The sequence below is a fragment of the Corvus moneduloides genome, chromosome 13 (genome assembly GCF_009650955.1).
Source record: "Corvus moneduloides isolate bCorMon1 chromosome 13, bCorMon1.pri, whole genome shotgun sequence".
Classification (NCBI taxonomy): Eukaryota; Metazoa; Chordata; class Aves; order Passeriformes; family Corvidae; genus Corvus; species Corvus moneduloides.
The window spans coordinates 7103686-7128902 of record NC_045488.1 but is presented as its reverse complement, the minus strand read 5'-3'; the positions used below and the strand labels follow the sequence as shown (position 1 = coordinate 7128902).

The 25217-nt window shown below is 42.1% G+C and overlaps 1 protein-coding gene across 8 annotated transcripts in view; it reads right to left on the bottom strand.

Annotated features, from left to right (window-relative positions):
- Window positions 1-24065, bottom strand: part of CHD2 (chromodomain helicase DNA binding protein 2) — an 84980-nt gene extending 60915 nt beyond the window's left edge. For 3 of the 8 annotated variants that reach the window (XM_032122496.1, XM_032122498.1, XM_032122497.1), the window contains exons 1-4: window positions 9343-9778; window positions 6663-6735; window positions 5862-5947; window positions 1686-1746 (exon numbers count right to left, since the gene is read on the bottom strand). The gene's annotated coding sequence lies outside the window, so the exon portion shown is untranslated. Of the gene's footprint in view, window positions 1-1685; window positions 1747-5861; window positions 5948-6662; window positions 6736-9342; window positions 9783-15917; window positions 18439-23319; window positions 23564-23829 lie in introns of those variants that run through there. The other 5 variants (XM_032122499.1, XM_032122500.1, XM_032122501.1 and 2 more) reach the window with 5 other exon arrangements.
- Window positions 24066-25217: the final 1152 nt, after the last annotated feature.

Sequence of the window (25217 nt, the reverse complement as noted above, 5' to 3'; positions counted from 1 at the left end):
GAATCACATGGAGATTAATATTAAAATGGAACATGAGTCATGTGTTTAGAGATTCTAGCAGGTGATTGGGGCTAGGAAGACATCAGTGGATAGTATAGAGCTAGAGAAGAAACATATCAAGAAATAGGCTGCTCTACACACACCTGCAGTGGGAAAAATAGCTTAAGACTTCTGAAAGAACAAAGCAATAGAACTTAACAGAGATTACACACTTATCAAAACTGAGCTCATGTACACACATTAAAAACTTAATTCCTCAAAGTCCATGAACTCTTTTGCTACTTCTTTTGCTTCAGGACTGAAACCTCAAGTGATAAAATTGGTCCAAAATGAAAAGGACCCAGAAGCAGCAGGAGGCCAGAGTAACACAGCCTCACAAGGTTTGCACCTTACCCCCACATATTCCTTTTCCCTTTCAGAAGAGCTCTACATTAGTCTCCACACCATGGAGCGGATGAGAAGCACAGGACTTTGGAGTACAAAACCAGCTTCTCCCAGCACCTGAGGCAGTGCAGAAGGCAGTGGCTGCTGGAGTGCTCTGCTAACAAACACAGCCACAGGACAGCTAAAATTCACTGTCATCTAGCCACTAAAATGAGTGGATTTGCATCTTGGAACAACATTTTCCCAAGCTATCTGAAGCTTAAGGAAGGCCTTGCTCAATCAGGTAGCACGTCAGACTGAAAGAAGTGGCTCCAAGAAACTGTCTCTTAAAGAAAAGCATATATTCCAAAGCACAGTGCTACAGGAATAGAGCTTCCCACAAAAAAAGTTAATCCATGTACACAAAATGCAATGGATGCCCTAATTAAATATGCACAATCAAGGAGTCTGAATTTTAAGCAGACAGGAAGACAAAAGGACTTGTGTCTTTCCACAGGCAACTCCCAAGAAAGTCACAAAATGTGCCAGAGACAACAAAAGGTCAAGACCAAATTCCTTTTAGTTAAGGAAATGGGAAAAAATTCTGTCCCTATATTCATCCAGTATAGAACTGAATTAATTTATCTCTACTCAAGCCTGCCAATTTTATGTTTTGACTATATGAGGAATGATTTCAAGTCTATCAGCTAGCAGTTTAATTTTAAAAAAATACAGGAAACTGTAGTAGCATTTATCGTTTTGTGCAAAGCCAGAGCTTTATGAATGAAGAACAGAAAAAGAACGATTGTAGAACAGGAGACAGTACTGTCTGCTAAAAGGCTCTCACTGATCCTGACAGAAGCATAAGGGCAACACAAGATGCTTGTAGGGCACGTTCTTCCTGCTATACTTTCCACACCATTTGTTATCCAAATTGTGTGTAGTACCCCTCCAGAGACAGACATCTGCATACCAAAAACTCTTCTGAACAAGCAAAACTGTGATATAGAAGTTCTCAGTGAAATCTGGAGTCAAATCACAGAAGCCCCCAGAACTACAATCAGATCTGAAAGCTGTTCTGCAGCCAGACAGGGAGAGAGCACTATCCAAGTACTGCTCATTTCCTAAGAGCCCAGCAGGAATGATCCTGGGGTCCTCTTAACTAAGCTTTTCTAAAACACACATGCACACATGGCCACACACTAATTAACTTCTGAATGTATTCAGCCAAAACCTTCAGCCACTTAAACATTATAGCCATGTGTGGCTGCTGGGGGTTTTTTAAAGCTAAAAAGTAAATGTTATTAGGAATAACAACTTACCAGTGCTTCAACCAAAAGCAGCTATTTTGCTTACAGTGAGTAAACCAATTCCTCAACACATCTGTAGGAAAAATGGGATATTAAAACACTTGAATTAAAATAAATTTAAAAATAAAAGAGATCTAGACCTTAAGGTCTAGAAGACCAAGCACTAGCTTTTATTACAAAACCCCTCATATGAAAACTCAAAAAAATCCCAAGCATTCCCAGGTCACAGCATGTGCTACAAAAGTTATTTTTATAAAAAAAAAATTTAAGTACCCCTATGGAACCTGTTATTAAAGAACCTGCAAACCACCCAAGAAATTCAGATCCAGTCCTATACACAAATGCATTGAGAAACAACATTAAAAAAAAAGTTCTTCGAAATTTTTGAAGAAGATCAATCAGGCATCAAGTCGAAGTACGCTTAAGCAAACTGACTTGCCCTTCACAATAGGAAATAAAATGCTCTTTTTATTGACAGGAAGTATCAGCTGGATGCAGGGCAGTTACATAAAACATTTATTTGGAGCAAATTATCTACTTTATCTCAAAGTTACTCATGCATGGGCAAGGTCCAAATGTGAAAATCTGACTTTGAAAATGCCTATTGGCAATCTGTATCAGTAACTTTTTAATCACAGTTACCTCAAGCAAAGGTAGCAAGATTAAAGTAAGACCCAAAATTCTAAAACAACTAATGAATTCCCTTTTTACTGTAAATTTCAACTAAATGAAATGAGCCATTCAAGTTTATGCTCCTGACATGTACAAGCAAAACCACTTCTTTTGTGATCTCTCAGAATCTACTTATATTGAAATATAGCCTCAAATACATAAAAATTAATGAACCTATCCAGTAACAGCATATTGTGCAATCCTCTAAACCTCTTCCATCTGATAGCTACTCAGATGTGTAGAAAGAAATATGGGATGAACAGGTTTGTAATTTCTTTGTTGATGTAATTTATTTGAAACTATTATTATGGAAAAAGCCTTTAAAAAGGGAAATGACAAAAAAATATAGCAGTAGACCAGCAGAAGCATGTAGAATATCCTAATGAATGTGAAATTTAGAGGTTTAAGAATATATAAATGACATTTTAAAATGTATTTGAATGTGCACAAGCAGCTGCTATTAAATAAAAGCACAGAACTTCTGTGAACTGCCCATCCACCATTTCAGAAGAAACACAACATGGCTGCTGGACTCTGATCATCCACGAGGCATGCACCAGTCATCCAAGGCATGAAAAATGAATCAGGGAATGAATCAGAGTTACTTAGGCCCTTTGAATCATTTCACTCAAAAAAGGCCACTTAGAAACTACAGCCTAATATATGAAGACAGGTTAAGTTAATGATTGGAAGATTCTCAATTTACAGCCCTCAGCCGTTTTCAGTAATTCACGGCACAGCTGCACATCCATCATTGCTTTCAAGTTAGTTTTTGTTTTCTTTAGTTCTAGAGCAAGCACACAGCTACGGTAGTTTAACACAAACTTTAATGAGGGTATTTAATACGGCTGTCACCACAAAGCATCTTCCCCTAATGACAGTGTTACAAAGACTCCACCGGAGTTGTGTTCTCTGACCTCAGCACACTTGTGCAAAAGAATCTTACATTTGGCACAGTGGTATCACGTAGCAGTAGTGACACTTCTCTTCTTGGAGTGAGTGGATGAACCAAACAATGACTTTTGTAAAAAAAGCACCAGGATGTTGATAATGTATTACATTTCATTCACACGAGTTATTTTCCCATTATTATAGAATATAGCACGGTATTTCGAGTTCTTAATTTTAACATCCAAAACACATTCACTCAAACTACAGAATAAATCACCAAAGCTGCAAGTTAATGCCACAAGCCAGAAACCAGAGCTTGGAAATACAAGTCTTGGCTGAAAAAAATTAACCTTTCACGTTAACAGCTCTATTTCCTGTATCTGATGTCAAAATCTTTTAATCAAACTACTTGCCGTAAGTGTTGTAGCCTGGGTGATTAAAAAAAAAAATCCATCCCCTATTTAAAAATAAACATAAATTTACTTTTTCAAGGCATGCTAATAGCTGTGGCTTCTTTTTGTTTTAAAATTACAGACACTTGAGGTACAGTACAGCCTACACCACACAAAACATGCTTGGCCTCATAGGTCCATGGCTCCTTCCCCCAAAGATTGGCATTAGCTCTCACACAGTGCACCTCCTTCTACAGAGTAAGAGGAGAGGTCAGCCACCCAAAAGCTATCACCTGATATCACATTTTCTCTTGTATTTATTATTTAATTAACCAAGTATTTTGGCAAAGATGATGTGTATCACCACACCAATGTTCTTCCATGTACGCTGTCAATGCTACAAAAATCAATTCTATGAGAATACTTAATATAGGTTTGTATCCCCACAGAGGAACAGCTTCCTCTACTGAAAAGGTTAGGATCCAACCTGAGACATTCTCCGGACCACCCTCGATCCTCATGAGCACGCTGTAGCGTAGCCATGAACTTGGAACTTCCCTCAAGTCCCAGGAGTGCACTTCTAACCCACTGAGGTCTACTTAACCTAAAGGTGAATCCACCATTTGTTAGATGAAAACAAGTTGCTCTAGCAAGAAAAGGCAGCTCCAAAGAGTTCACAAAATGGACAGTTAAAGCTGCTTTTATTGTAATGTCTATTCAGCACAATCAGCATCAGAACAATACCAGAAAGATGCAAGACCGTTAAGATCAAAGTGCTCAATTTCATAGTTATCATAAAATTCTCAGGTCAGCCAACATCTGCTCTTGAGCACTGTATTTTTTAATTTTTATTTTTCTACTTTTTTTAAGAGCAGGTCAGTTAGAAACTGCAGATTCAAACATTTCAGAATTTAGTATTAGGAATGTAAGGCGAGTCTGATGGGTTCAATCTCATCACTATTACCAGAATTGTGTGACTCAGGCTGGTCTTGCCTTTATCGTAATAGACTGTGCAGTATCTGTGATTTTTGACCCTCTAAACTGAAAATTCACGTGGGATTTTAGATATGCCCTGTCATTCTTAAGGTATGAGATCATTTCTAACACAAACTTCTAGTTCTCACACTTCCCATCAGCCAGTTATACGATGAAGTTGCAGGAACATACTGACATATCACCTTGCTTGTTAGCTGTGTTTGCTGCAGGACATCCATGATGGTGGCACATGTCCAATCTCTATAAATATAATTTGAACTCTACCTTGCACATCAGCAGTGACTCACTGCAGATAAGCAGTTATTAAGCCCAAGGAGACATTTTTCTAAATCTTATGGAAAATTGTATACAATTTCTTTTATATTAACAGACTGAAGGCTTCATCCAAGCCAAAAAGAACAGCTGCACTCAGGTAGGGGTTCACAATTCTATCCTTTAGTTATCATGACAAATTATGTAATTTTAAAAAGCAAATCAGCAAAGAGTATTTTTTAGAATCCTGATACATGTGTCTTCATGAAGACGCCTCACACTTTGACATCCTGGGTATGCACCGAAGTACATGAGCATGGGAAGCTGCAAAAAGGAAGCAGTTAAGACAGGCAAACAGGATCCCCAACTTTTAATTACAGAGTGGTGGAAGCCTGACTCAAAGGCAACATGTTACTCTGATCCTAAATACAGAATCTTAAGTATAAAAACAAATAATAAACATTAAAAAGCTGCTTTGTTTACACTGCAAGGAGGAGAGCAAGATACCTCATAACAACTGGGTCCCACTTTAGTCTTTTAGAATACAATTTACACCAAAACCAGAATTTTTAAGTTTATTGTATAATCAATTACTTGAAAAGGAAAAGCTTTTGAGCGTCCCCTGCTAATGAACCAACACCTTGAACTAAGGAAAAGCATTTCTGAAGTTGGATTAGACAATGTCCTTAGGAGATGACAATCCTTTGGCTTTACCACGTGTCAACATGGTCATTGCAGACTGTTAAAAAGTTGTACTTATGAGTGACCATAAAAGTCTTCGAAGATGCAGGAGACAATACCATTGCTGTAGTATGCATACACTAAAAGTTTCCATATGCACTGAGCTCGAAAGAAAATAAATTCAACAAGGTAAAACACTGAAGCTTAAATGTTTAATGTTTATTTTGAAAAAAAAATATTTCCAGCATAATTAAAAAAAAAAAACCACAAAACAAACAAAAACCCACAACACAGTGTTACATACCTGGCACGCACAGTACAGAATTTTGCTCAAGGTCTTCTGCCCAACCAGTCATCTGAATCTTTGGAAGAACAATATCCAGTAAGAGCCTTTAAAGGAAAAAAAAAAACAACAAAACCAGGTTTGTCTGAAAACAAGGTACAGAGAGCAAAGTCCTAACATTGTTGACTAACAAACTTTTTGAAAACACCTAAGGAGACGTCTTTGAATAAATTAAAGTTTTACTGACAGCACAAAACCAATATTCTATTGTTGTTAAGCACTAGCCTCCGGGTGCCCAAAACCAAGAAACAGGCCCCAAAAATCTCCTCTTCTACAAATCCCTGAAGTCTCTGGTTACTACTTTCATATACATATTCTACAATACCGCCAAACATTAATGCTACAAACTCATTAAGTACCAAACCTAAACCATTTTCAAAGTTTAATGCAGGTTTTCACAGGTGAAACAGGACATATAAAACTTCAGTTTATATGCAAATACTGTCCTTTCCCAGCAAATACAATGTGTATATATCCGTACCCGTATATTATAAAAAATAAACAATCCACTTATTAAATAGCCTCAGTAAACTAAAATTTATGCCCAAGCAGCACATAAACACGACGTTATTTGGAGACAGTCTACCTCTAACTGCAAAGAAAAGCTTTTTAGAAGTCCAGACAATTTATAAAATGTGTCCCCTCCATATAAAAATGGTACTTCTTTTCCTTCCCACCTGCACAGTAGCAAAAAGGCAAATTCCAGTTTAAAAAAAATAACAAGGAAAGGAGCACATTAACACAAGGTATAACCATTCTTACCTAAGAAAAATAAGGCATGAACGAATCCTCTGGAAGCCAGTCAGGAAATACGGTTTTGTTCACAAAATTCTACCTGAAAAAACAAAGTATGGAAATTTTCAGTATTTTGCTTCAGAAAAGCAGAGTAAGTCATATGCCTGAAATTTATCGATCGCTAGGTAATTATTAAGTGGGGAAAAACTTGTGTTAGCAGTAACTGTATCTTTCAAACTGAACTCTAAAAATAAAAGTAGGGGTGGTTGTACATTCCTGGCTGAAGAAAAACCCACTGGAGATGAGTGACTGACATACAACATGCATGATCTGTGTTTTTCATGACTAACTGTAGTCTGGTCTTCTGTCTCCCATTACTTTAATTTTGAAAGACTTAAAGCTAAAATGCCAATTTAAGATTTTTTTTTTTTACTGAGTAATTTATCACACAATACCCCTCAGCCCTTTTACTTTTTTTTCACATTAAAGTCTTTAGAAGTAGGCTATGCAAAATTAAATAAAACCTCTACTGATAGCAAGGTTATTTTAAAATGGCTTCTGTCATCAGCTTCTCTGAATTTTAAGTCCTAAGTTACTTCATCTCCCACAAAAACATCTTTTTTTGCCCTTCAGAATACAGCATTAAAGCCTTCAGCTTCTTTAACCTTTAATCAGATCTCAAACTACGCTCTTTTAACACAAGGAACACCATATTTGCACTACCTCTAGCCAACTTTTCTTGCCTTTTGTGAAAAGCCATAACATTTTATTTTACAGGAGTTGTAAGTATCACCACCACTACTTCATATTCCAGAAGTGTGGAATCATTCTGTAAATACACAATTTTTAAAAACATTTTAATGCTGGATTAAAAGATATATAAATTCAAACCCCTATACCTTAAATACAAAAAACCACCACAAAACTATTGAATAAAACACATTATGAATTACAAGCGATTTATTATCTGGACAATTACCTGCTATTTTATTTTCAGCTGTTGAAAGAAACCAGTCAAAACTACCCAAAAAATTATCCTCTAATATACTTAAGAGAAGAGAAATCCAGCAGACACCCACCTAAAGCTAGAACTTTCTTTAGGGCAAAGTGTGTATGCTAGAACCTGTTCTACACTGCAGAACTGTTGCTGGGGTTATAAAACCACCATAATCCAAATCTAAAATAAAGACACCAAAACCTTTGCATAAAGGTGACAGAAGTCCAATGGTTGCTGAAACTTGTATTTCTATTTCCAAAAAAAGGGCTAACTTCAATTGTTGCAATGACAGATTCCAATTTTCAGAGGAAGTACCGAAAAACGTAGATTTACCTCCAACTGCAGTATTTAAAACCTGCACAGGGTTTTATAACCTTGCACAAGCTTGCACCTTTAAAATCCAGCAGATATGGCTATACACAACCTCCAATTAAAACTGAAGTTCTTAGTATTTACCTCTTGCTCTGCTACAGAGACTTTTCATACAGTTAGAATTATAATTTTACCCGTAAATTGGTAATTGCTGAATGCGAGCCAACCCAAAACAAACGTCAGACACTACATTTAAACTTGCATTTTTAGAAAGTCTTGCAATAGGTGTTATACAACTTCTAAATTATCAGAACACCGAAACAACTATTAAAATGTTTCGTAAAGAGAAGTAACTGCGAGGTCTCCGAAAACCCTATAAACTGAATACTAAAAACAAACCTGACACCTAGTAAATGTTTTTTAAAAGCTTTCCACGTCAGACACAAACTCATCCGTTTCCTTATCGTGTAATTCGTATTTAAGTAACTCTCTTTTCTTTTTGTAGCGTCGTCTAAATCACAACTAGTAGTATTTTGCCAACTTTAAACTGCAGACTTGGCATGACCGAGCTTTGTTTTTCTCAAGCTTTTAAGTTTCTACATTGCCGTTTTAATTGCAAAATCAAATTTGCACGTAATTCCTCAGTTTCATTTTAAAGTTCTGCACCTGAATTGCTGTTACTCCCGTGAAGTCAGTTTCTATTGTTTCATAAAGTACCAATCTATCTCATCCGCAGCCTGTGTCTCTCATACTGGTTTACAAAGAGTTAAAAGCCAACACCCCACAAAAAAACCACTCCAAGTTTTATTTTTAAGAGAAAAGGACATGGCGTCTTTGTTCTTAGAAACTACGAAAACATATCCTCATCCGAGCAGCGACGGGCGAGAAAAGCTCTTTACACAGACACAGGGCTAAACATTTCAGTGATGATGTCGTACAGCCTTCACCTCTCCCCCCTCCCTCCACTGCTGCATTGGAGTTCCAAGCTGGTTTGCAGATACCCCCCTTGCACGCTGCGCTGGGGGGAACTGGTCTGCAGCCCCCCCTGTGCTCGGTGCTGCACAGAAGAGCCAAAACCCGCCGCTGCTTCCCCCGGGGCTGCATCGGGGACGGGGCGTGCGGAGCCCCCCGGGTGCTGCAGGAGAAGGAGGGGAGCGCCCGCAGCCGCCGAGGATCACCGGGGCTCCCCCTGTCCCGCCGCTGCCCCTCAGCCCAGCCCGGTCTCGGGCACGGGCGGGGGTCCCCAAGGGTACCCACAGGTCCCCTCAGCGAGCGGCGGGGGGGAAAGGGGGGAGGCAGGGAGAGGCAGCGCCCCCTCCCCCTCCCGGCTCCAAGGACATTTTGTTTTTCCTCCCAAGGACAAAGGACAATGAGGAGCCCGGAGACTCCGGCACTTACCCGGCGAAGAGCAGCCCGCTGGCAGGCACCCGGGGCCCCGAGGACAGGGCGCTACTCTCGGCTCTCCCTGCCCGCGGTCAAGGGCGGCCCCGCGCCCGCCCGGCGAGGGAGCTGCGCGGGCAGCGCTCCGCAGCCCGGCGCCATTGCCGCCCGACCGTCGGCAGCCCCGCTCGGCAGCCCAGCTCGGCGCCCTCCGGAGCCCCGGAGCCCCCAGAGCACCGGGCCCGGTTTGGCGCCCGGGAGCGGCACCCAGGGCGCTCGCCGGGTCTCCCCGGCGCGAGCGGCGGGGAAAGCGCCGGGAGACGGGCGGGAGCTGCGGCTGCTCCCCGGCCATCTTGTGCCGTGTGTGTGAGGGAGCCTCCGCCGTCTCCTCTCAACTCCTTGCTCCCCTCCCCCCGCACAACATGGCGGCCCGCTCGCTCCTCACTGCGGCGGGGAAGGGGCGGCACCGCGCGCCAGCCCCGCCCCTCCCCGCCCTCGGCTGCGCGCGCGCCGCGCGCCGCTCCCCATTGGCCTCCCCCCACCCCGGGCCCCGCGCGCTCCGCCGCCGCGGCATCCCATTGGCCCGCGCTCCCCGCCTCAGCCGCTCCCCATTGGCTCCCGCCGCCTCCTCGCGCGCCGGCCGCAGCAGCCGCCCCTCAGGGTGAGGCGGGAGCAGGAGCGGGAGCGGCCGCCGCCCCCTCGCAGCCCCACCTGGCCGGGCTCTCCTACCTGGACTGGCCCAGCGCAGCCCTGACTCCGAGTGCTGCCAGACCCCACTCCAGAGATGCCCTCATGCCTCCGCCTGCCTGCACTGACACACAGCGGAGTTCAGCCCCTGAGTTGCCTGCTGGCGCCCCGCAATTCACGGCCCCGTTTGCCGCCATTCCACAAACACGACCTCTGTTAACAGCCCTTGACATGCGCCGGGCCCAGGTACGGCTCACCCACCAAGCACCCCACGGAGAGTGGGGCCACGAACCCTCTATTCCGATGGAATTCACACCTCTGTGTTGGGCACCCTCAGCTGCAGAGACCGGCTGGAGCACAGAGCCACCACAATCCTGTCACCTGCTCGTCTGCCACATCAATCCCTCCTTACTGCCGCTCAGAAACAGCACAGACACCCAAATAAAACTAGATATCCTGCTTTTGTTAGCCAACATCATAGAAGTTGTCTGGTGTGCCAACCTCACCATGACACTGTCTCCTATTCTGACTACAGCCATGGAAACCACTTCAGATATCAGCAAGATGGAAAGGCATCCCTCACATTCCTGGTCACTGCCACGAATGCTGTCCCCAGCCCCAGTTATGATGTTCCTCTCCAAGAAGCACATGCAGCAAACATGGCAGAACTGATATTTATATACTTCAGCAGTCACTTTGAATGTTATGCGCACCTTTCACCTTCTTTCATTTGCCCAGATGACTCCATTAAAAGCAGAAACAAATTGTCTAAGTCTTCCTTTTTCATAGTAATGAAGCAAGGTAGTTACGACAGAATTAAACTAACAATGCTTCAAATGATTATGGAAGGTCTCAGGATCCAGTCTGGCACTTGAAATCATGCAGTTGGACTTTGGCAGCTCTCTCCTGAGCTGAGTAGCTGAGTCCTGGAAAAGCTACAAGGAAGTGGCCAGCTGAAAAGAATCAATCCCTATGATTTTGAGCCAAGAGATGTATTTCCTTTCAAAATACAGAGAAAAGCTGACCTCGTGTATAGGATAGCAGGGGATATCTACTACTTGTAGACAGGGGGATAAGGTGTTACCATCTTCAGAGAAGGGATGGTGGTGACCCACATACAGGTGTCACAGTCAAGTAATCAGTGGTCGTACAAAAGAGTTGATACAGCTTCTCACTGAAAAAGGGCAAAAGGCCTTTTCTTTTTCCCCTCACAAGAAGAATTATTGAAGTTCTGGTCTATGGAGACTATGGATAGCAGAAAGCCTGTTCTGCAACTTCGTTCCCATTCAGATTCCTGCAAAGGCCAATCCTCTTGCTCTCAGTGGAACTGCTCACATGTAACTGTATGTAAAGGTGCTTTCGTGGACAGAACCCAGATGCTGTCCTCCTTGGAAAACCACCAGCAGTCAAAAAAGGGGGAATGAGGCAGGATCCAGATGAAAGTGGGGTGCAGCAACAGCACTTCTACTTATGTCAGCATTTTCAGCCGATCTTGCATGGTAAAACTTCACAGCAAGGCCCTAGATTAGAAATTCCATGTACAATTTCCAGCCTTTCTCTTGTTTCTTCCCAAAACACAAGTATGTTTCTAGAAAAAAGTATTTGTGATCACTTGCAATAACCACATGAAAGGGAGAAAAGAGATCAGGCATTCTAGACATAATTGTGCTTTGTAAGAGTAGTGTGATTCCAGCCAGGAGAGTTTAAGATTGTAACTGAACAAGACCTAACCTGTGTGCTCAGACTGTTATCTGATTTTCTCTAACTATACCAGACTGTCTAGTGTAATAGACTGATCCTCTTTTAAAAATTACCTATGTAATTTATAGACAAATGTTTTTGGAAGTCCCTTAATCTATTGCTGCTATTTGTAACCAAAAAATTACTCAAAGTCTACTATCCTCATTAAATAAATGCAGTGCTCCTCTTTTGCTTCCTGGGCACCAAGACCTGAAGCAGCTCCAAAAAACCTTACACGAGAATCCATGACCTCCTCTGTTCCTTGGCCCCCAGCGAGTTACATGGAGGTAAGCACAAGTACAGTCCCTCTACAGAGCTGTGGCTCCCCTCACACAGCTTTGCTGTTCCTTACCAGGAAAAGTCTGTTTTGCATTCTTTTTCCTAACAAAACAGTGGAATAAAATTTTCATTCCTACTGCCTCTGCAGTTATACCATTTTTTTCTTTCTAAATTCAGCATTTCTACACTGCAGTTTCCTCTATAAAGTTCATTTCTTCTCTTTCAGATGACACACTTTCTTCCTTCGTGTATCATTAGACCAAATACTTCAGGCACATTTATGAACCACATGTCTAATAATAATGGGACAAGTTAATGTTTCCATTACTAATTTTGGAACTATTTTCTGAGATTGCGTCTGTGGCTGGAATTCCAGATGGAGGCACAGAACCCAACTTTCTGGTACTCTATTTTCTTCTAGAACCTTTCTTCCTTCCCCCAGCCAGCCCCACGTTATTATCCTTTAGGGACAACATACAAAGGCACACTGTGATCTCACACAGGCCAGTGTCCCTTCCCCACCTGCCCCAACCTGCCCTCTGTACCACACGACACCAAAAGATGGGTGGAGCAGTTTATTCTCTGTTGTACAGTGTAGCCCACAGATCTTTGGAGACACAAATATAATGGAAAGGCAAATATTGGACAAAGGTTAAACATTGTATCTGCCTTTTGAAGTAGAAAACAGGAGTCTAAACGAGACTGAGAGATGTGCATTGTCACCAAACTTTTCTTCAACCAAAACTCTCACTTTTCAGAAGAAATCAATGCCAATTTCCTAGGCCCTAGGCCAAACAGAATAGTTTGGATTACTTGGACAGAGAATATGCAAACAGGATATGGAATGCCCTTTGAGCACAGCGAGCTGTTTGTGGGAGGCATTTAACATCCTGTAAACTGGGTGTTTATAGAAGTTGTCACTTTGTTCTGAATCAAGCAGGGGCTCTGTTTTCAGGTTTTGTATGTAACCTGTAACATGTTGGTCAAACAAACAATCTGCTTCCCCCCCCCCCCCTTCTGTTTCCTTCCTCAGTAATTCACTATTAAAATCACAGTAACTGCTCAGGTAGATACAAATTCACCTTCCAAGCATGGAACCACATTCCCTGTGTGACTGGAGAAGATGATTACTGTGTATTGATCCCAGCTAAAGCTTTTTGCTACTGTCACAAGACCCAGCAGCAGCAAGGATATAACTCAGTTCTAGCAATGAACTCGTGCTGTTCATTCTGCTCCAAATCTGGAACTGGAATTGAAATCCAGACTTTTGCTCCAGCCGGTAATGAATAATTGCAAACACATCTACACACATAGAGAGAACTTCTACATATGCCCTTTTTGTTCCTAGGATTTAACACTGAAAACTGAGATTATGTTAATATGAGGGGTTTGCTGGCACTTTTATGGGGCTCATGTTCAGAACGATGAACCTTGTGAGCAGCAGTAAAAGGGTTTATTACCATGAATAATTAGAAACAAATTCTTATCAGTGTCATAAACATATGGTAAAGAAAAAAATCTTCCAGTCTAAGCCAAACCCCAGTGTTTTTTCAATTTATTCAAATGAAGCAATTTTAACCAAGACTCAGCTTTCCATTCCTGCTTTCAAAGAAAAATAAGTTATTAATAAAAAGTATAAAGATGAAATGGAAGTCAGAAATGGATTAAATATATTTTGTGGGATTCAACGGTCTCTCCTATGCAGATTTTTTACTTGTTAGTCACAATGCATCAAAGAATCAGTACTGTTACTGTACATGTGATCTGGTGGCCTGAGCTCAAATTTTAGATCTAAGAGCTCCTTAACAACGGACACACCTCACTGTTTCAGTTTTGCATGAGTTCCTTATACAATAAAGCAAATAACAGACCAGCAACTATTATCTAGTGAGAGGATTAATTATTATGCTTTATATTAACTTCACTAGGGAATATACACACATTTTTTCTTGGGAAATCAAATCCACTTTTCTTAAGGAGGTTTGAAATTTGAAGTTCTATGTTGTTATTACAGATCATCTTCAAGCTATCCCTTGTTGCCATCTTAACTGGATGTAAGAAGTAGAGACCATCTCAGTTAAGGTATTATGCTGTATTTGGTCAATGCCTAACACACAGCTATTGCCTTAAATGGCAGCCTTAGAGGTATAAAAAAAAGTCAGAAAGATGCAGTAGTCCTTATTTTGATGAAATCTTACGAGAGTTTAAAACTCCAGACTGTTTCAAACTTAAACAATGTGAGTGATTGGATAATAATATGTTTAATTGCTTCTTAAAGTAAACCACTGGAGCTTGGAACAACAAATCTGTTTCTTTACCCCGTTTTTTAGCCCCTGCTTCTTGTATGCAATGCTCTGTTTTTTCAAGGTCACCTTTTAGGTAATAAACTATTCTGCTTGGCTTGGGAAACTTCTGTAAGAGGACTGGGAGATGGTAGAAAAATACTGACCATTTTGCCTGTCCCTGCTTAGACACTGGAATTTATAAAAGTGTTAACAAGGTATTACATATCTCCTTACATGAAAAACAATTATGCAGCTTTGGTTATTGCTGAAATCACCTTTGAAAGCAAATAAGAAACTAAAGTGCACCTTCCCAGGGACTGTAATGCCAGAGGTAGAGCACACCAAGGCAGGTGCTGTGACCTGCCTTACACACTTGAACTGCTCTGCACTGATCAACTTCCCTGCTAGGAAACTTGCAGGACTGGAACCATACAACAATTAGCCATAGTGGTAGGGTTTAAAATCACTTTAAAAGGTAGAAGCTGCAAGCAGTGTTCTTTATGTCACCATTCTGGCTGGAAATACAATCTGCAGAGTCACAGGAGTGTTTTGTGGTCACTGTTTTATCAAGAGTTTGTTAAAAAACCCCCAAAACATCAGCATGATTAAGGGAGTCTTGCCCAATCTTACATTTCAAAATAGATACTGTTCTCCCATTTTCCAATATCTTATGGAATTGTTACATAAAGAATTAGAACATTTTATAATTTTTAAGCCAAATTTCCAGAATATTTGGATTTTAAATGTAGCTTCAAAATTATATTTTTAGAGGATATAGATAATGAAATTACTTTTTAAAAAAAAATTCAGATAATTTGAAATTCTAGCATGATTACTTCTTTATGCACATTTAAAGCTCATTTTCCAAAGGCATTTACCTGTCCATTCTTGAAATTTATTTGCTGCAAATGTAAGCCAGTAAAGCTTGATTGCATAAGTGCTTGAGGAATACAACCAGAAAAGGGAAAACGGGCTTAGCACAAATATGTGTTTACACGTCAAAATCGAGGGGAAAAAAATTCCCTACTATAATATATAATATATATATATTTTTATTTTTACTAACTCTCCATTTGAGTTCTAATGGAGACTTTGGAAAGTTTAGATGATGATTATAACAACAAGTCCATTTTCTTGGTAAACCTCTTTGGAGTTTTGGAGGCAAAGGGTTTCATACCGGCCTTGCAAACATGAGGAATTTCACTCAGAGTGAACAAGATAAATTACAGCTACTCTAGAATGAAAAGAAAAACAGCCCAGGCCTCCAAAACCACAAGTATAGAACTGGAATTTTTATTTCAAGCAAGTTTCAAGCCTGTTTCCATAACAATCTTCATTCTTGTCTCCCATGTGCAGGTAGCACCACAGGGCATTTACTGATTGCTATATAAAAGTTGACAAAATGATGCATTATTCAGTAAATTGCCACATGCAGGGAAAAGAAATGGTACCTTTATTTTCTGAAATCTTACAAGCATATACTTTTTTTTATTTTATAGACAGTCTGACAAAGCACTGAATCACCCTGTTGTAATGCACCATATATATAAAAGACCCCTTATGTTAGTAGCTCGAAACAAACTTCTTCATATTTGTCAATACCTGCTAGATGTGCAGTCCAATCAATTTTTGTTGTAGTGATGCACCGACACACTTGGATTAGAATGCCACCTGAACAGAAACAGCTCTTGTGTCAGGCTGATGTTTCCCATGAGCTTTTATATTTTCTTCCTACAGTCAATTCATTATAAACTGGCTCCTGCCAGAGCTTTACCCAGCTCAGAGAGCTCAGCATCCCAGGGACTAGAGCAGCTCTGGGCATGTCAGGCACCTAAACTCTGGAATTACCAGCTTTAACTGTTGCAGACGAGATTTTCATGCTGAAACAAATACTCCCCCTCTCTCTGACCAAGCCGTTAAGGGTGACAGTCTTGTCTGAGCTTAAAACCATTCACAGTGCACTTTTTTTTTAATAGTCAAAGTTTTGTATTAGGTGGTGAGCTGTGAGAAAACATAGGCAGCCCTAGAAAACACTGTTGGTACAGTCCTGTCACAAAATTAGGTCAATGGCTTTTTGTGCAATTAAAGCAGCAGAGGAAACACAAGATGTCTTGGCTGAGACACACACAGTGCTTGATCACCACTTGAAAAATCTGACTGCCACCTTCATTGCCATTTCACCCAGAGGAAGATCCCAACAAGGTTCTATGTGCCCAAAACAAGATTTATTTTCTTCAAGATTTAATCATGCATCTGACCAAACTCTTATCACCTCTCTCTACAAATGTGTCTTAAGTCTAGAAACATTTACTTCAATGACAAAAGCTGAGATTTTGATCTCTTCTTGTTACTCCAAACACGTGGGATATAAGTTATGTGCCTATGCCTTTAATTCAGGGTTGAGTAATTACATTTAGGCCCATGGAATCCCTCCAGTTTTTTCTTGGTGTCTAAACCAAATGTTGTCCTAAGGATTTGGAAGCACATGAAGTGAATTTAGGGATGAACATGTATGTCAGTACTTGGAATATGCAACTGAAATTAACTAATCAACTCCGTAGAAGGGAAAGAGAACCTGAAGCAAAGGTCTAAATTTCAAGAGGAAGAGCAAGCACGTTGTAGCTTTGCACATACAGCTATAATTGTATCACCATTCCTTTTATTTTCCCAACATTTCTTTTTCTTTCATATTTTTATTAGTAGTGGCAAAAGAAATAACACAAATTGGCTAGGCACTTCTTATTCCTCTCCTTCAATACACATTTAAAATCTTTCCATAAAACAGAATATTGACTATGAAGAGACCAAATGGTAGACAGAAGTAGAAGCAAATAAGTCAAAATAAAATGCTTTTAATTGAGAAACTATCTCAGATTTTCTTGTAACAAGCCACACATGCTACTGGAATTAAACAGGACATTTGAATACTCCAACCTAGTGTGTAAGACAAAGGAAACCATAGAGCACTTTGGGGGAAAAAAATGTGTGGGGAGCATAAGTTCATACATGTAGGAGCTAAAGGCAAATGCTTGAATAATTCACAATCATAACATGCACAAAAATCAAACACTGTGACTTTAATAACTGAGTTGGTTTTTTTTCCTTTAACTCTAATTATTAGGCTATTGTGCTCCAGGCTAGCATATCAGGTGCTGATAATGAACATTCAGGCACAGGACTTTTGTTGCACAAACGAAAACTGTTCTGCTCAAAAGATTAATAAAGGATTATCTTCTTGTATATACATATATATATATACACACACACTGAACAGAATGAAAATTAGAATCAAAATTGGAATGTTGAAGTCTACTCAAGTGTTGCTAATAATATGGAATTAAGGGGAAAACATAACCTAACTAAGAGGTTCCAAAAGGCACATTAATATATGCTAGAAAAGTAATTTTTATATATGGGAACTATTTTATGCTTCATATTATCATTATAATGCACAGTCTTAAACAAACCAAGGATGTGCATGAATGTCACACACTAGAGCTCTTCACTACGTGTATTGCTGGTGATCGGTGCACTGCAACCAGGTTATGTTTGAACTGCAGATGGAATGTAACCTTAGCAGAGTAAAATAGGGCAATCAAGAAAATAATGGTCTTGAGGTGGCAAAGAGGCTTTTCTGTAATCAGAAAATTCTCTGAATCACGGTCTCAGAGAAATCTTCACAGGTGACAAGCTTGAAAAGGAACCTTTAGACCAGCACAAGGAGATCAAAACCTCACAAAATTCAACTGCACGTAACGTGGAGGAATCTTAAATATGACTAATACTCCCTGCAAACCTAGTTGGTTTTTGAGTACTGCGGCTGAAAGTTTTCAAGTCTTTTGTGAGCAGCTGAAATAATGATGGCTACTTTCCTGGGAGTCAGCAGCCCCACACCCAAGTGCACTGCACTGCTGCAGCATTCCCAATCCCGCGCCATATTCCAGTAGAGGCTGTGACATTTCCAAGCTACACATTATAGACTGGTCAGCTGGCAATGAGATGCTCATTGTTGGGTTAGCAAGGAATGTGAACGGAGACCCTTTGCACTCATTTTGTAGTTCTTCCTTTAGCAGATGCACTGATTTGTCTCTATAACCTGCAGCTTCCCCCAAAGTGCAGAATCTCTAGAACAGAAATTTGTTGAAACTGCACATCAGATCAAAAGCTCCAGGCCTTTAACAGCAGAATTTCATGAGCTCTGCCTCCTTAAGAAGCCAGGAAAAAAATACAGCTACATGAAAAATAAATGAGCAGCTTTTCCTGACTCTGAAACCAGAAAATAATGACATGAAACCAAAATCAAATGCAGCACTACCAGTTGTATTCCCAAATGCCAGTATTAATTCTCCCTCTTCCAGCTCCCAGAGACTTGTTAAACAAATGAGCCTTATAATGCATTTTGCAAGTGAAAGGTCCCGGAGTGGTAAAAAGTCAACTCCCATACCAAAGGCACTTAACAAAATCCTGCAGCTTGCTCCAGGAGTTCTGCACTGAAGAGGATCACCCCGAGCCCGCTCCTGCCACGATTCCTATTTTCTCCTTTGATCAAAAGAGCAGCTCTGCATCACTAGCAATAGTGTGGGCTTTTAGATCAAAACTAGCATCTCAATACCTGGAAGTCAAGTCAGCTCGTGTAAATCACAAAAGGCTGGTTTTGTGTGTGCACAGACCAGTCAGACCTTTTTTTGTAGCAGGAAAAAATCCTCTATTTAAAACGCACCTGATGTACCCCATTTTCCCTGCACACCTGGACTGGATCCGCAGCCACGCTGTCATCCTGGTTATCCTCCCTATGCCCTTGGTGGCATTTTTGGGACCATATTACACCTCTAAGATTTTCTGTCTCCTGGAGAGAGATCCGATTTTGCTTGCACACTGTGATCCCCTCAGGAGAACTCTTCCCCTTTTCCCTGGTTTTCCCCGCTTGTCACTACTATTTGCCCTCAAGTTTAAAAAAATTAAAGCCTTTGGACTGAACGAGGGTAAAGGCGGGATGAATAAGCCTCTTGCTTCAAATCAAGGAGAAAAACCTTAAAATCCAAACTGAACGAACACAACATGTCTCCTCCCGCTGCATTAATGCCGCCTCACGAAATGGCGCCTGCCTCTGCTGACAGCTGTCTCAAAACGCCCACGGCTCCTCGGGAAAACAGAAATGCAACTTCCCCCCCCACCCCCCAGGAAATCTTTTATTTTTCTCTCTTCACATTCAGCCCCTCGGTACCTCCCGAGAGCCCTCCGCAAAGCCTAAACCTGACGGGGAGCGCTCTCCTTCATGGAACAGGCTTTCCCCCTCCGTTTTCAGAGCCCCCCCGGGGCGCGGGGTACGTGGGGCTGCGGGCTCCAGCCCTTGCACACTGTAAATAGATGTGCCGATTCAGCCGCTATCGCCACGATCTTGCCTTTCCAGAATTTTCTCCCTCCGCTTCCCAAATATAAAAGGACTTTTTGTGCTGAACACGGAGCGGGAGCGATGACGGGCTGAGCGCAGGGTGCCATGTGGTATTTGGTTTCTCTACAGTACATGTTTTTATAATGAAGGGGGGAAGGGAAGGAAGGGAGCTGCTCCTACCAGCATGCCAATAATCTGTTGCAAAGGGCTGGAGCGCTCAGAGCCAATTAGCTCTCCAATTAACCATTTAACTGCTGAAACAAAGCCAGTCCCGGGCACGGAGTCCGCGGGATTCGAGACAGAAAAGACGGTGTGGACTCCCAGGTCATCGAGTTCGAACAGATTTTTTCACGGATGCATTTTTTCTACACTTTAATAATAAATGCTTTCGATAGACAAACTAGCCACTGAAACTCCCTTAGATCACAGCAAAGGTGGGACAGCTATATCCCGCACGCATACACCACACAGTTTTAAGAGAAGCTGGATGTGTTTCAGGATCAGTGCCAGCCTGTAGTGGAGCCATAAAAGCCACCCACAGGAGCTGCATTTCTGATACGGATATCAGGTCCCTGCCACTGGAACAGCGAATCCATGCTGTCCATGTGGGAAGGGTCAGAGTGTTCTCTGCCAAAGAACGGATGTGTCACTACAACAACTCCCAGCAATGCTGCTGTGGGTGGAAAAACACCCTAAGGTGGGACAAGCTCTAGGAAAACAATGGCAGAGTCTGTCTCCCTCTAAAAGTGACGTCTCCATCATCACTTCCCTACACTAGTCTTGTTTTTTCAACCCCTTAACCACATCAAAACAAGAAAAAAAAAAAAGTTCTTTTTTATATTCTTCAGTTTAATTTGTCATAAACCTTTAAAGCCTGAGGCAGGCCAGCTCATGGTTTGTTGTGTGCCACTGAACAAGCCAGGGAAGAAGACGCACAGGGCATTCTCAGCCTCGAACTTTTTCTCTGGGGGCAAGTCTGAACATGGCCAGAGAACACAGACAAATTAGTCCTAATGCACAGCAACAGTAACCTGCTCCTGCTTGACCCAGCAGGTCAGTAAACCTATTTTTGTCGTCCTTTTTTATTCCATGACGTACCGGCGAATATTGGATCAGACTCCCAGGGATGCCAGGAGGACCAGCAGAGTTTGTACAGCTCAATGAAGTGCCCAGTGTGCCAAAAACAGGCTCTGCACCCCAGCTCAGCAGCCCTGGCAAGAAGCAGGCTTTGCTTGGGAGGGGCCATACCAGTGCTGCAGGCCTGCTCCCAGCCCAAGAAAGCTCTGCAGTGCACATGAAAGGCATATTCGAGCTATCACTACCCTCCCTAAAAGATGAAGTCAAATCTCCCCACTCGCCATGGAGAAAGGCCAGTGCCCCTGAACGTTGCGGGTTGCCCTGTCTGAAGGGCTGTACCAAGGCTGACACTGTAGCACATCTCACTTTTAAGCTCCGGGAAGGATTCTGACTAAATTGAAGTGTAACTTTACATTCAAATTAAAAACATTGTGGAGCGGGGGGGGGGAGGAAACATATGGGTAAAAAACTAGCAGATTATTTAGGCATGTGAACTGTCAGAGCACAGGCAATACAAGAGCTCTCTTGTTCCTGCTGCCTCCCACAGCTGCATTCACTAAATATATCCAGCGCTGAGAGACGCATTTCTCCACCCCTTCCTCAGCCCAATGGTGTTTGCACAAACACCACCCAGGTCCCTTGGGACAGGCAGTGAGGCAGCAGTGATGCCCTAGTTACAGACAGCATGAAGGACACGAGTGACTAACCATGTCTGCAACCGGGTGAAATTGTTACATCCACATCAGTCCATGCAGCTGATCCATATTTAACTTAAACCCAGGGCAGTTTGTTCTTTGTAAGGATACACCCCATTTGTATGACCAACTCAGTTACTTGAAGTTATTCCCATCAGATGATTTTCAATAGTTTATGGAGAGAAAAAAAACCAAAAAAACAAACAAAAAGCAGAAGAATGGCCACCTCTATTAAAAAAGAATTCACTGGATCCACCTCCTGGCGGATGTGGAGGAGAGCAGTGGTCTTGGGGACTGGCTGTTCCCCAGAGAGTTTTACCCAGTTTTACCTTCCATCAAGTCTCTGTGTTTTGCCTGATCATACATGCATCTTGGGGCAGGGGGAAAAGATATGAGTGAATTTCTGTAGGACTGAGGTGCTCCCCCCATGACCTCCATTCTGCTCCTCGCATTTCTCCCATGCTCACTTTGCATCCTTTACCATCAAGGACACATTCTTTGGCCCGGCACAACAGAGCCTTGGTCCCAAATGCAGCCTTGAGACACTGCTGCAGTCACAGCAACAGAGGGAAGAGCTGCCCCTTCTGATATAGCAAATTCTATAGTGGATCAAATTGTGGCAGAAAAAAAAAGTCATCTTGGTGTCTTTCCTCACTTCCAAGCTGTGAACCAGCAGGGATTTTGACCCTCCTGGTCTCTGCTTCTTCCTTTCCTCACAATTCTCCGTTTCTTCAACACCTCCAGCTCCACTAGCAGCGACGCAAATTTGACAGAATCTGGTCAATTTTTCAAGCTTTCTCATTTTAAGAAGTCAGTGGGAGCAGACTATCTTGCAATCAAACCTCACAGGAGGGAGAATTAAATATGTCATGCATGACCTTAATCCATAGGATTTTGCAGATAGTTCCTCTTGTAATCTCTATACCCAGAGCTTATTATGCATTCAAAACGTATCTGTAGCCCTGGAACATTTTGCAACAAAAGGAACTCAAATTCATTTTGATATAATTATGCAGTCACACCAGTCACATGCTTGCTATGGAATAAATATAAACACTGGGCTTTTGGGAATAACTGGCAGGCTTGAAGTGTGAAAAAAAGAAACAAAAACAACAACCCAAGAATGAAACCATCTATTACATACGGAAAAAAGATCAGGTTTAGATGTCAAATTGCAGTTGAGGAAAATGGCACAATTATGTATGAAAAGTCTTCTACATTTTTTTTTCAAACTACAAAGCATAAAAGAAAGAACTGAAATTCATACTTAAGCATCTCCATAACGTAAGGACTTCATTTTGTAAAGTAGGAATATCGTTTAAGGCATTTAAAATCCTTTGAAAGCAGATAATTCATTCACAAAATGGCCACAGGTCCCTAAAGCTAGAAAAGTTAGAAAACTGTGCTCTGGGTTTTGTGTAATTTTTTTTCTCTGCTTTTCTTGCCTTCCTGAAACAAAATGACCTCTAAGACTGTTCCAACTTTGTCGTTGGAAATTGCCTATTTTAATTAGGGACGTTTCTGTTCAAGACCCACACCCCGCTGCACTGGTTGTGCTGGAAACCAGCTTTGCTCACTGGAGACGACTGGGGGTTCGCCTGATTTGATCTCCTGAAGTCTTCAGGATCCTATGGATTTTGGAGCACACGTGGGAAGATGTAGTCCCATCTCTGTGCTTTTAAGAAGGGAATACAAAACGTGAAACCAGATGTTAAACCTGAGCCTCAGAGAAGCCACAGGAGCGTGAGTTACCTTCAACAGCACTGCAGTTCTAAAAGCAAACAAAGGCATAAGGGACTGGGATGGAAGGTTTCATTCCTCAAACGAGGCAGTGACTCACCCACATTCCTAACAGCGCAAACAAGGGAGGCAAACCCTCCTCCTCCTGGCAATTAGGATCCTCCGCGTTTTCCTGTGTGGAGCAAATCCCAAGCAAAGGCGGCTGTGGTGGTGTGTTAGAGCAAGACACAGCACAGAGCAGATGTATTTTGGAAAGGGACCCTCTTTTGCACACCTCTGTGTTTATGTGCCTTCTCGAAAAAATAAAGAGTTCTCAAGTGCTGCTTTTCATTCCTGAAAACACACTGAAAAAGGAAAAGGGCTACTGCTAACAACCAGTTTTCAAAAGCCAAACCCATCTTTCCTTAGATACGTTTTTTTAGTACTAAGAGGCAGCAGTTTACTTTAAAAAACCCAAACAAACAAACAAAAACCAATCCAAAGACAGATAAAACAAGTCCAAAAGTTCACTGAGCAGAGAGCCGAGCAGTGTGTGATGTGGATAAGGTGCTGTTTCTAACCATCAAGTCACCCATATGGGAAAATTTGACGTAGGGATGTGGAAACTCACCCTCCTAAACGTCTGCTCAGTCGTTCCCATCAGACAAGGCACACTTCGCTGATGGAGGACAAGCATATTCCAGGTGACAGATGGCATGTAGCCAAGCTGCTAAACATGCCCTGCTCCACCCTTCCTGCATGGCTCTCCCGGAGGTGGGGAACGCCGTGCAGGTCCCCAGATGATCGGGGCATCGACTGAGCTGCCGGGTGGTAGCAACAGAGCCATCAGCAGCAAGGATGAAGAGGAGGTGGTGGAAAGGCTGGGTGTGAGGAAACAGGACCAAAAAGGAGCCCAGAAAACAGAGAACGTTGCTAATTTGCGAGAGAAACTGCAGGAAACCAACATCTCTGAATTGTAAACCTCAGAGAAGTTGTGGTTAGGAGACACACATCAGGGTGACAGAGCTGCAGGGCAGGCTGTGCCTGTGCCCAGGAGAGATGCCTCAAAGCCACGATCCATGTGGAGCTCCCCAAGGAGTGGGGCTGGGTAGGTGGTCCCCTGTGTAGCTCTGTTGGGTGATGTTTATTCATCTGTGAAATGCAGGATGCCAGAATGCCAGCACAAAAATCCCCTCTGGCTGCATACTCCATGAAGCAAAACTAAGGTTGATGCTCAGTGTGTTCCACTTTATATCAAACTTTTCAATTCTCAGGTTTCCAGTAGTAGCCAGACACCCCAAAATGACATGCTCATTCATTCCTCCTGGGGAACAACTCCTAAGGGTTCCTGGAGCTGCTGCAGATGGGAAGTGGCAGCATTACCTAAGTGGGGGGGACTTGTGGTGTGGGACACTTGTTTGTGTGACAGTTACCAGTGTAGTTTGGCTGCTGATGCTGGGAGAGACCTTGGCAGCATGGCCTGCTAGCAGGAACACAGAACTCTTGTTAATGACAGTATCAAGCCTCAAACAGATAAAATAAGCTATCCTGGAGCTGAAGCCATGCTCAAGACGTCGTGGAAATGCCTGTTGCACTAACACTGCTGCCATACTTAAAGCTAAACCCCAGCAAGCAGGGACAGCGCACAGACCTGCTCTTCCTGCTGCTGCAGATTCTGCTGGCGGCATTTGAAATATTTTAGGCATTTCAGACAACTCTCCTGTCTGACTCCAGAGCTTACATAAAAGAAAATAACCTGCTTATCAAGTTGCAGAACAACAGCGATCCGTCTGGCTTATTAGATGGAAAGAACAAGAGAAGGGGAGGATTTCACTAACAGTATTTCTGCCTTGATTAAGTGGCTGTTATGATCATTGCAACAGCAAACAAACATCACGAGCTCATTACAAGATATTTCCTTGTGCAAAGGAAGAGATGGACTCCACGCATAACATTATTATTATTATTATTATTATTATTATTATTACTACTACTACTACTGAGCATTTTGGCCGGCTC